At 35.8% G+C, this 11,740-nt stretch overlaps 1 non-coding gene across 1 annotated transcript; it reads left to right on the forward strand.

The window, feature by feature from the left end:
* Positions 1 to 207: 207 nt before the first annotated feature.
* On the forward strand, positions 208 to 313 carry LOC125082743 (U6 spliceosomal RNA). The gene has a single exon (XR_007122069.1). It is a non-coding gene; the product is annotated as a U6 spliceosomal RNA (small nuclear RNA).
* Positions 314 to 11,740: the final 11,427 nt, after the last annotated feature.

Genomic DNA, 11,740 nt, shown 5'->3' on the forward strand with positions numbered 1-11,740 from the left:
ATCACAGAGAACTGCTTTATCCTCATATTTTAAGGTGCCTCCATTGTTATTACACCATTTCAAAGAAAATGTTTTCAAATTTTTCATTCCAAAATTGTAAAATTATTTAAGTTTAGTAGGAGTTTCCATCATAACCAAATACTATGATCATTAAATTGAGCCATCTACAATTGCCATTTTTATAGATTAAAAATTATAGGATGCTGAGTGCTTGCTTCAGCAACACATACACTAAAATTGGGATGATACAAGAAAATTAGCATGGCCCATAGGCAAGGATGGCATGCAAATTCAGGAAGTGTTCCATATTTTTTTTTAAATTAATTTTTTATTTTTTTCAGCATAACAGTATTCATTATTTTTGCACCACACCCAGTGCTCCATGCAATCCGTGCCCTCTACAATACCCACCACCTGGTGCCCCCAACCTCCCACCCCCCACCCCTTCAAAATTCTCAGATCGTTTTTCAGAGTCCATAGTCTCTCATGGTTCACCTCCCCTTCCAATTTCCCTCAACTCCCTTCTCCTCTCCATCTCCCCTTGTCCTCCATGCTATTTGTTATGCTCCACAAATAAGTGAAACCATATGATAATTGACTCTCTCTGCTTGATGATAGAATGTTGATAATCTTATATGACTCCTTCTGCTGTGCTCCACTGTGTTCAAGAACAGAGACGTATGCATGCTTGTAAAGGAAACATTTCAAACTGGGCTGGTGGGGCACATACACAGATAGGTGGCACATAGCACTGTAGCTACCCTTCAGTACAGTTCCTTAAATAGGAGAATGGGAGAAAGAGAGAGACAGATCGAGACAGACAGACAGGCCAGTTTGACTTTCACAGAGGTTTAGAAGAAAATAATTCTGGGTAGGATGTAAGACCAGGCTGAAAGTTCCTTGAAGGCTGACAGAGGAAGTAAGCTGGATGTGGTAGGAGAGAGAGAGAACTGGTGGAAACTTCTTGACACAGACACAGGTCCTGAACATATATGGATTTTATTTTGTATGTGTGCACATATATACTTTGGAGAATTAAAAGTAAGAGAGTTATGTGGATGCGTATAAATTCACAGAGAAGCTGGGTATTCATTATCATCTTAATTTATAAACTTGTCAGCCACATAGATGAGGCCATTAGCCAGAGACATATCATAGACTCATCTCTGAGATAGAGGTCAGAGGAAATATTTTCTTCAAATTCTTTATCCTTAGGAGCTTGATGCACATTAAAACACCATGTCATTTTTGGGGTGCCTGGGTGGCTCAGTGGGTTAAGCCGCTGCCTTCGGCTCAGGTCATGGTCTCGGAGTCCTGGGATCGAGCCCCGCATCGGGCTCTCTGCTCAGCGGGAAGCCTGCTTCCTCCTCTCTCTCTGCCTGCCTCTCTGCCTGCTTGTGATCTCTCTGTCAAAAAAATAAATAAAATCTTTAAAAAACAAAACAAAACAAAAAAAAAATACCATGTCATTTTTATCTCCTTTTTATGACATTGAGGCTCATCTCTATTAAGTTTCTTTAAATTGAGTATTGTTTTTAAACCAATCATAAAGTGGTAGAAAATATATGCATTGTAAAGTTTATCTGAGGTCAACATTATAAACACAAAGAATTAATGGTTAAAAAGTCTTACTTTTTTAGTCTAAAGAGCAAACTTCCCAAAAGAAATTTTGCAAAATTAGAAAAGCACTCTTTGAGCAAGAAGGTATTTTTTCCCCTAACTTTCCAAATTTTAGTAATGCTAACTAAATCAATAATAAGAATATTTTAGGGGAAGAATTGAAGCCTCCTCAAGGCAGTATTGTGCCTTTTTTTTTTCCAAGAAAACAAGAACATTTTTTACAAAGCAAAAACTATCCACTTAAGTTGATCTAAATAAGTTTAAGTCAGATAATGTATGGAAGTTATATGACATTTCTTAGCTTTCATTTGGAACACTGTATATAATTATGAAAAATCAAAGCCATTCCTTTTGTAATATGCATTACATATTACAACATTTCTTTCTTTGTTATATTTCAGATTATTCATTTCTCCTAGTTAGCTTTAAATATTAAGTCTTTGTGACATTCTTCTTATTCATTATCTGGTCCTCCCCCCTCCAGCCCTATTCCATATATTCACATATTGGAATGTAAGATTTCTCTTCAGGCTTACCAGTGATTTAATAGAAAACAAACAAACAAAACTTTTTAAGATGAATTTTTCAGTATGAAAATGATGGGAATAGTGAGCAAATAAAATAAATGTCAATTATATTTGGACTTTTTTGTAACTTGTGTATTATATTTATTTTCCCCCTTTGGTGTGGGATATTCTTATGAATAAGTGCACATATGAATAAATGAACATCACTATATCTATAATAATTGTTAAAAACTACCACAGATACATTCAACAGAAATTCCATGCTATCCCCCCTCACATTAGAAAATCTAACGGTGTTCATAAAACTTGCTCTTATATCTTGCTTTTGACACTAATGGGAGTTTTCAGTAAAGACTTCAAGTCCAATTGATGCATGAGCCTAGCAGTTCCCCTTAATTGTGTTTGTAAATTCAATAGCTATTATAGAAAGAGACATTCTTGGCTGTACTTCACAAAAATTATTATACCTCCTAGATCATACTTTATTCATTCTTAACTTCTCCGTGTTTTAAAACTGTCTTGTGTTAAGAGTAACTCAGAAATGTATTCTTGACTCTCACAGACTTGGGAAGGCTTTTGTTCTGTCACATGTTCATCTGATAGCTCAATACATTTTGTTTAAATCTAACATAATGGTGTTGAGAGTCTACCATAGAAGAATGAAGAAAATTGTTTATAAATAAAATCACAGGAAGAGAAAGAGAACTGAATATTATGTTCTGGAATTTTTTTTTAAAGATTTTATTTATTATTTGACAGAGAGAGAGATCACAAGTAGGCAGACAGGCAGGCAGAGAGAGGTGAGGAAACAGGCTCCCTGCTGAGCAGAGAGCCGGATGTGGGGTTTGATCCCAGGACCCTGAGTCTATGACCTGAGCCAAAGGCAGAGGCTTAACCCAATGATCCACCCAGGCATCCCTGTTCTGGAATATTTTTGAAATGAGTTCTTAGCTGAAAGAAATAGGAAAGCATTTAAGTTACTGTTACAAATTTATATCAATGATATTTATTATTGAATATGAAATACTGACCTTTGTCCAATATTGGGAAACATTTTAAGTCTTAGATTTTCTAAAAGTATTTTCACTGCCCATAAATTTATCACTAGTCAACACTGAAGTATGAATTAAAAAGAAAAGTCTTGGTGTGTTGGAGGAGCTGTAGTCACTTCTTGGAAACACACACTTCCTTTTTTTATTCATTTAAATCCAACATATAGTACATCATTCATTTTTGACGTAGCATTCAGATTGCGTATAACACCCAGTGCTTATCACATCATGTGTGTACACTTCCTTTTGCTCTTGCCCTCTGGTTGGTGCTGCCTGGTTACCTCTATGAGACTGACATTGCCCTCATGTTGTCCACTCTGTAAACTGACACTGAGGGTATCCTCTTGGTCTCATATGATGAACATTTGGAAATAGCTGGTTATCTTTTATAAGGAAACCAGCTGTGGAAAGGTGGGGGAAATTGATCAACCTCTCAAGACTTTTCCGTTTCCCTAAACATGCCACACTTTGATTTCTTCAACATGACCCAGGGAAATCCGCCAGGCAATTCTCTTCCAGAATTTGAAATCATAAGTGGTACTTTCAAGGCCATATTTTCTGGGTTTTTTTCTGAAATATTACATGGTTTTCTATGACCTCCCGTTTCAAGAGTCATCTAGAAGGCAAATGGGAACACTTGAGAATATTGTCATCTGATCTCTTGCCCTTCACTTCAGTCTTCACTGTCTCATGGGTGGGATTTATCCTTTAAGTCTATCCTTGTTTCTTTCTTTCATATGACTTTTTATCAGTTAGGAGTGCTTTTGGCTATGTTTTTTGTCTGAATACTCTAGAAAACAAAATCTAAGGTAAATATTTATGTGATAATTTTCTGAGGAAGATTCAATTCCAAGGAAGCAAGAGTGAGGAGACAGGGAAGCGAGGTGGAGAGAGGAAATCTGTTAGAGAATTTTTGTGAAACTAAGTGCAGAATTAATACCAACTAGACACCCATTCTTTTCAGATTTCTACAGAGACTCTATGAGTATGTATTCATGGGGAGCGAGAAGAGTGTATTGTACTGCACATAAGGTGAGTTTTGCTGATGTGTGACGCAAGAGATGAAGAGCCATAACAACAGCATCCTTGAAAGTAGCAACAGACTTGGGAAAAATAGCAACCTAGATCCACAACAGAGGATGGGTGTTATCCTTTAAAATCCCACTCTGGCTAGAAAGAAAAGATGCATGAATCTGGACTGATGCATAACTGAATCTTTTAGTCTGCCATTGGTATAAAGCAGATCTACTTGTATACTCTGAAGATCCTAGGATTTCTGCAGGAAATTAGATGCCCTGATCTTTTCCCTGAGAAGGAAGGAAAGATCAAACTCTTTAATGTACTGGCTAGTAATTTTCTAAATCAAGTATTAGCAAGCTAGGCAGATGGCTAAATTGAGCCCCAGGACTGTTTTTCTGTGTCTCTGAGCAATGACTTTTACACATTTAAAGATTGTGCAGGAAAGAAAAAAAAGAAAAGAAAAAAATCTATGATAGAGACCCATAAACTCTAAAATATTTCCAATATATAATGTTTTACAGAAAAAATTCACCAACCCCTGTTCTAAAAACGCTGTAAAAAGGGGGGCAACCTAAGCTACGGACCCCATTACTACAACTAGTGTAGATTATATAACTAATTTTCATCACATCTTTTTTTCCACCTTTAGCTGGTCTGGGTTTCTTGTCTTGTTGGGTGATCCAGACCTTCATCCCTGAGAGTCTGACACTGGTGTTCTCAATGAAGGAACCACTTTCTCGAGAAGGGAAGTTCTTTGCCCATTGTCCTCCATGCTTGTATATGAATGGGAATTAGATGGTCAACCAGGAGAGAATCCTGTTCAGTTTTCATTGCTTTTTTGGGGTAGATCTGGGAGCTTAGGGTCATTTTAGGGAGTAGATACACATATATGTTTACTGTTCAGAATGAAATTTTTGATCAGCATTGTTTTGTCACTTATTAAATTCCCAAATATTTACATCTGGTCAATTTTAAAAGCTTATAGCCTTAAAGCCAAATGTCTAGAAAAAGTCTACAAGATTGATTTTTTCTTTCTTTTTTTTCTTTTTGTCTTTTAGCCACTGGCTTCTGGGTTCTTTTACTCCTTTAGCCATTTGGTTAATAGCCTCTGCCCTGGACAATTCAAACAATTGTCTTTGATGGGGGAAAAAAGCAACATTAATATAATTTTAATTTGCCAGTTTCCTTACCCCCTTTATGTGGAAGAGGACAATTAACAAGTAGCATGGAAGTAAATTAGGAATATATATTAATTATATAATTATAGTAAGTAAATTAGGAATATATATTATATATATATAGACTATATATATATATATATATATATATATATATATAGTAAATTAGGAATATATATTTATATATAAATTTCCCTCTTGAGGGGCGCCTGGGTGGCTCAGTGGTTAAAGCCTCTGCCTTCAGCTCAGGTCATGATCTCAGGGTCCTGGGATCGAGTCCCTCATCGGATTCTCTCCTCAGCAGGGAGCCTGCCTCCTCCTCCTCTCTCTCTCTGCCTGCCTCTCTGCCTACTCGTGATCTGTCTGTCAAATTAAAAAAAAAAAAAAAACTTAAAAAAAAAATTTCCCTTTTGAATTAACCAGAGTTTGGGATATAGAAAGTGGCTCTTACTTGCTTTTCTCCATAACATCAAATTCCCTATATTTGGGTCTTTCCCTTGAGGATTCTATTAGGAAAGTTTTAGTTGTACCTGGTAGAAATTCATGTGAAGGTGACCTAAACAAATAAAGGTTGCCTTTTCTCACTTAATTATTCTGTAGGTTGGTCCTAAGTGATGTTTTACTCCAACTTTCTGGTCTGGCTCATTATAAATATTGACTTTTTTGTTTAATCATATTGTCTCATTATGAAAATTTCCACATACAACAACAGTTCAAAGAAGGAAATTGAGGTATTCTGAGATAGGACTTTCTTCTCACCTGGACACAACCCAAAATTTTTCCCAGAAGCCCCCAGCAAACTATTCCTTACACATCACTAGATTGCTTTGGGTCACATACCCCTCACCTCCCTCAAGGAACTGGGAAAATGAGTAGCTGTTGTGACTGGCTAAGACCAATGGTGATTTGCTGCCTGGGACAGAGTTAGAGGCTACCCTAAATAAAACTGAACTATTGTTAGTAAGAAACGAAGAGTGAGAGTCTGATATGTGGGATCTGCTTCAGTGAAAATTTCTTTCCTGAGTTCACTGGGATTACCTCTTGATATGTAAAGATAAGCTCTTAGAATTAGACAAAGCCTGTTTCTCTCTGGCAAAGCCTCACTGATAAGATTGTAATCACAGTATGAAATATGAAAACATCGAAATCGACAACAAAAACTGAGCAAGAAATTTATCGTTGTAGCCATTATTGCCCTTTCTCTGATATACTAAAGCACATTGATTTAATGGACCCGAACAACATTTTGAATGAAAGAAAATAAAAATATCTCATTTCATTTTTTCAAAATATTATACCAATTACTATGCCTTAATGACTGCCAAGTGACAGCACAACTTGAAAGGAGAATTATACTCGAGGATAATTAATTTGAGAGCTCGGTTAATTTTTCATCATTAGCACCTCCTTTGAGTTGTTGTCCTAATAGAATTGAAGGAAATGCATTTATTAATTATTATATTGTCACCTGGATACACTCATAATCATTTCAAAAATAAATAAACAAGTAACAACAACAACAAAAAAACCCAAAAAGCCTCCCTGTGTATAAATAACATTCTGTGGACATGAAAGTAATATCATATGCAGCAATTAAAATCTGACCTTGACTTCATATCATCAGAATTTGTTCAAAGCTTTTCTAGGCTACAATAATGCCAGATTTTAAGGGACTTGTTTAAAACATAGTTTTAATTTGTGTTTAATATTTTAATGTAATTAAATTTAAGAATATAATATATTTTGGAAGTTATATAACAGAATAATTATACCACATTACTATGAGGGTATCTACATTTAATTTGACTACTTTCTAAATATTTTCCAAATACCTTTTAGTTCTCTGAATGTTAAAAAATTCTTGCAACATGTCCTTTAACTTTTTTTCTTCATGTGTTTGTGTATGTCAGAAGCATGTAACTTATGTGTGCTAATTGGAACGATTTAATTTGATGGGGTAGTGGAGGCAGAATTTTATGTTGAAGGAGAAAATTGAACAAATTTACAGTAAGTATATGATATGGTTGCTCTCATAAGGACTAAAGACCCAAGGAAATGAAACCTTCATGCTCTTATAGCAGGTTGAACAAAGAGAAACAATTATGGAAAAGTATCTAAACTGTGGGGAGACTAATGAAAAGAAGAATTACTCTAACAAGTTCTGTTTGTATAGAATTCTATAGGTCTCAATAGATGATAAGAATGTCACTTCCCTTCTGGTCTAGGGAGGATATCTTTCATATAGAAATTTCATCTTCTGTATTCAGGAATAAAAGGGAGGACCAGAGTAGCCTTCTAGTATCTGTGGTTTCTCAACTGACTTTTTTTTTTTAAAGATTTTATTTATTTGACAGAGATCACAAGTAGGCAGAAAGGCAGGCAGAGAGAGGAGGAAGCAGGCTCCCCACTGAGCAAAGAGCCTGATGTGGGGCTCGATCCCAGGACCCTGAGACCATGACCTGAGCTCAAGGCAGGGGCTTTAACCCACTGAGCCACCCAGGAGCCCCTCTCAACTGACTTTAACTCAAAATAATCAATCTGCCAAAGGAGCATATTTTGGTATTATATACTTTGAACTCCTTCAATGCTTATGTTAATATAAGTTGTGATTTAATTCAAATGGGGTGACAGAGAACGGCATGAAATGGCTGGAGTATAAAACTTACATAATTTGCTCATTTGTGTTAGCATTTTAACCAATAATTTTATCTAAATTATGTCCAATTTTTATTCAGTAACTAATTAGATAACTGCTTTTCTCTAATTAAATCCACGAATTAATTCTGTTTACATAAAACTTTTAAATAATGTGTCCTACTAATATTATTATACCAGATATTTTTAACTTTATAAAAATTACATTTTTATTAGCAAATAAGTATCATATTTGTCACCATGGTGATTTAAAGTATTGGTAAGAACATTTTTTTTTCCATTTTGAGAAGGTAAAACTTTGCTCAAATGAAAGGAGAATAATTTAAGGGCCAATGGTCTATGATGCAAATTTTTTTCTCCACGAGATATAGGACAATTCGCTCATGGACTTTGAATATTTCTTGGGAAGTAATACCAGCGTAGTATATAATTTACACAACTTAAAAGCTCAGATTCTTCAAAATCGAATAAAAGTACTTTTATCTGTGTTATTATGTTATTCTAGATAGTATACAAAGCTTTTTTTATTATTATTATGTTCAATAAGCCAAAATATAGTAAGTACATCATTAGTTTTTGATGTAATGTTCAATGACTCAATAGTTGCATATAATACCCAGTGCTCATCACCACATGTGCCCTTCTTTATACCCATCATTTGGTCACCCCATCCCCCAAACCTCCTCCCTTCTGTAACCCTCAGTTTGTTTCCTGGAGTCGAGTCTCTCATGGTTTGTCTCTTTCTCGGATTTCTCTCCCTTTGGATTTTCTTCTCTTCCCCTGTAGTCCTCTGTGCTATTGCTTATGTTCCACATAAGAGTGAAACCACATGATAATTGTCTTTCTCTGCTTGACTTATTTCACTCAGCATCATCCCCTTTAGTTCCATTCATGTCAATTCAGTAATATTCCATGATGTATATGAACCACATCTTCTTATACAAAACCTTTTTTAGTAGAGATACTTTTTTTCACTTTTGCTTCAATTTTGAAATGTCACTGCTGTCATTTATGTCAATCTGTCTTCCACAGAGGTGGACTATCCAACAATAACAAAGAATAAACACAGTTTAGCTCTACAATGGGAAAAGCACCACAAGAAAGGGCAATACTAGGCATCATATCTGGGGGCACTGTTGCTTTCTTTGTTGGGTTGGTGCTGCTCAGGATATTTGCTGGCACTCTACTATAGTTTAATATACTACAGCTTCTCCATCCAAGTACTAAGTAGGCCTGACTCTGCTTAGCTTCCCAGATCAGATGGGATCTGGCACGTCTAAGGTGGTATGGCCAGAGACTACAGACATATTCTGTAGCACTTTTGGCATATATGTTACAAACCATCCACTGCATACAAGCATATTGATTGTGTGTGTGTGTGAATGCATGTTTAATGACCGTAAATACTTTGTGTTCCTCCCTCTGAGGGATGGTAGGGTCATATCCCCTCTCCTTGAATCTCAGTGGGCTTTTGACTATTTTGAACACTAGGATGACTCTGAAGGGTTGCTGAGTGACTTCTGAGGCTAGAAGAGAAAAAGGCCATGAATCCTCTACCCAGTGTCCTTGAAAGGCTCACTCTGGGGCAAGTAGCCACATTATAAACCACAATATAAGAAGTCCAAATACTCTTAATTGTTAAGCTCCAGAGACCACATGTAGTCCTGTTAATCTAGCAGGGAACCTAGGAGAGGGGCCAGCAGATACCCAGTCCTGATTGTCAGCCTAGGGAATGAGCTTCATTGGAGGTTAGCCCAGTCATGCCTTCAGATGACCACAGCACTGAGAACTTGTGAATGTAACTCCTTCCCAAATTACTAACCTCAAATCGTAAGCAAATAATGTGGTATTGTTTTATATCACTAAGTTTAGGGATAACTAGTTAGCATCTTAATCAGCCCAGGCTGCTATAAGAAAATACCTTGGACTGGGTGGCTTTATCAAAATAAACTTACTTTCTCACAGTTCTGGAGGCTGGTAAGTTCAAAATCAATGTTCTGTCAGGATTCCATCTTTATTTAATAGTTAAGTCAACCTTATTTAATCATTAGTTAATTCAATTATGATTTGACACTATTAGGTGATCATATTTATTCCTCCAATGATGAGGCATTCTCAATGTATTGATGGAATGAATGAGCTGATGACACCATATTCACTAGGAATGAGCTAACTTACAAGTAGAATAAATACACTTCCCAATGGTTATAAAATGCATGTGTAAAGCACAAAGATGCAAAGCATTAGGTAAAATAAGTTTAGGAATAAAATTATAAGGATAATTGTCTGGAAGCAGATAAATGACATCCTGATGACTCAAACAATTCAAATGAACATACTTGTAATCCTCGGTCTATTATTTCTCAGTGAACCTTGTCTACAGAAAAAAATTAAAACAAAATCTTCCATTTTCACAGTAATTAGTTCATGCAAGATATTTCTAGTATTGATTCCTTTATCTTGTAATGTAAGATTATTGAGGCCAAGTTTTCACTGTCTCTCTTAGGGAATTGCAAGCATAATAAAAGAGAAGTGTAAAATTAGACTATTCAGAAAAAAATATCATATTTTCTATTTTTCTTAATTAAAAATATATAAATTCAGACATAATAATATGAAACCAGGAACTATCTATTTAATGTTTCCCATCTATGCCAATGATCTGTTAGTGACCAAATGTCACTGTCAACCTGTGAATGGTGGAAATATGAAAGAGAAAGATTCATGTTAACGTGCATTGATGTTCTTTTATGATTCAAATAACCTTATGAGAAAGTAATATATTTATTCTAAAAACAAAGAAATGTAGGGGCGCCCGGGTGGCTCAGTGGGTTAAAGCCTCTGCTTTCTGCTCAGGTCATGATCCTAGAGTGATCTTGATCACTTGACCATCACTTGATCACTTGACCATGATCCTTGATCCTGGGATCAAGTCCCTCATCAGGCTCTCTGCTCAGTGGGGAGCCTGCTTCCTCCTCTCTCTCTCTCTGCCTGCCTCTCTGCCTACTTGTGCTCTCTGTCTGTCAAATTTAAAAAAAAAAAAATCTTAAAAAAAAAATGTGTATCATATGGTATGTGAATTATCCAAATTTATGGAACTGCTAGATGATGGAACTAATTTTGATTCCCAAATTCAAAGTATTGTCCACTATATGATTGTGTTGCAACCAAATGTTTCTTACAAGTTGTTTATGGCTATATGTGTATGTGTATAACTTTATATAAGCTTATAATTAACTCAAGTTTTTATTTCCCAGAAGTATTTGTAGTTTACAGATTATCTCCAACTTAACTAACATTTAAGGAATTTAGCAGAAAAGGAGGACATTTTCTTGGCAGGAAATAAATCCAATAGCTGCAAAATTACATTTAGTATAACCCTGAATTTTTTCCACATCTGTTCTTTGGCAACCACAATCTGATTCAGTTAAACTATATTATGTTCTCTGCTTATCACACTATTTTCGCAGTATTTCTATCAATACTGTTATCCTCATCAGTAATAATGTTCATTGCGCCACTAAAATATGCAGGAACACTTACCAAATACTGGAATATGAAAAATATCATTTAAATATTCTCTGTCTCAGGGATACCTGGATGGCTCCATCAGTTAAGTGGTTTCAGCTCAGGGCATGATCTCAGGGTTGTGAGATGGAGCCCAAGTTGGGCTCTGCACTCAGCAGGG

This window comes from Lutra lutra, chromosome 12 (assembly GCF_902655055.1).
Source record: "Lutra lutra chromosome 12, mLutLut1.2, whole genome shotgun sequence".
NCBI classification, from domain to species: domain Eukaryota; kingdom Metazoa; phylum Chordata; class Mammalia; order Carnivora; family Mustelidae; genus Lutra; species Lutra lutra.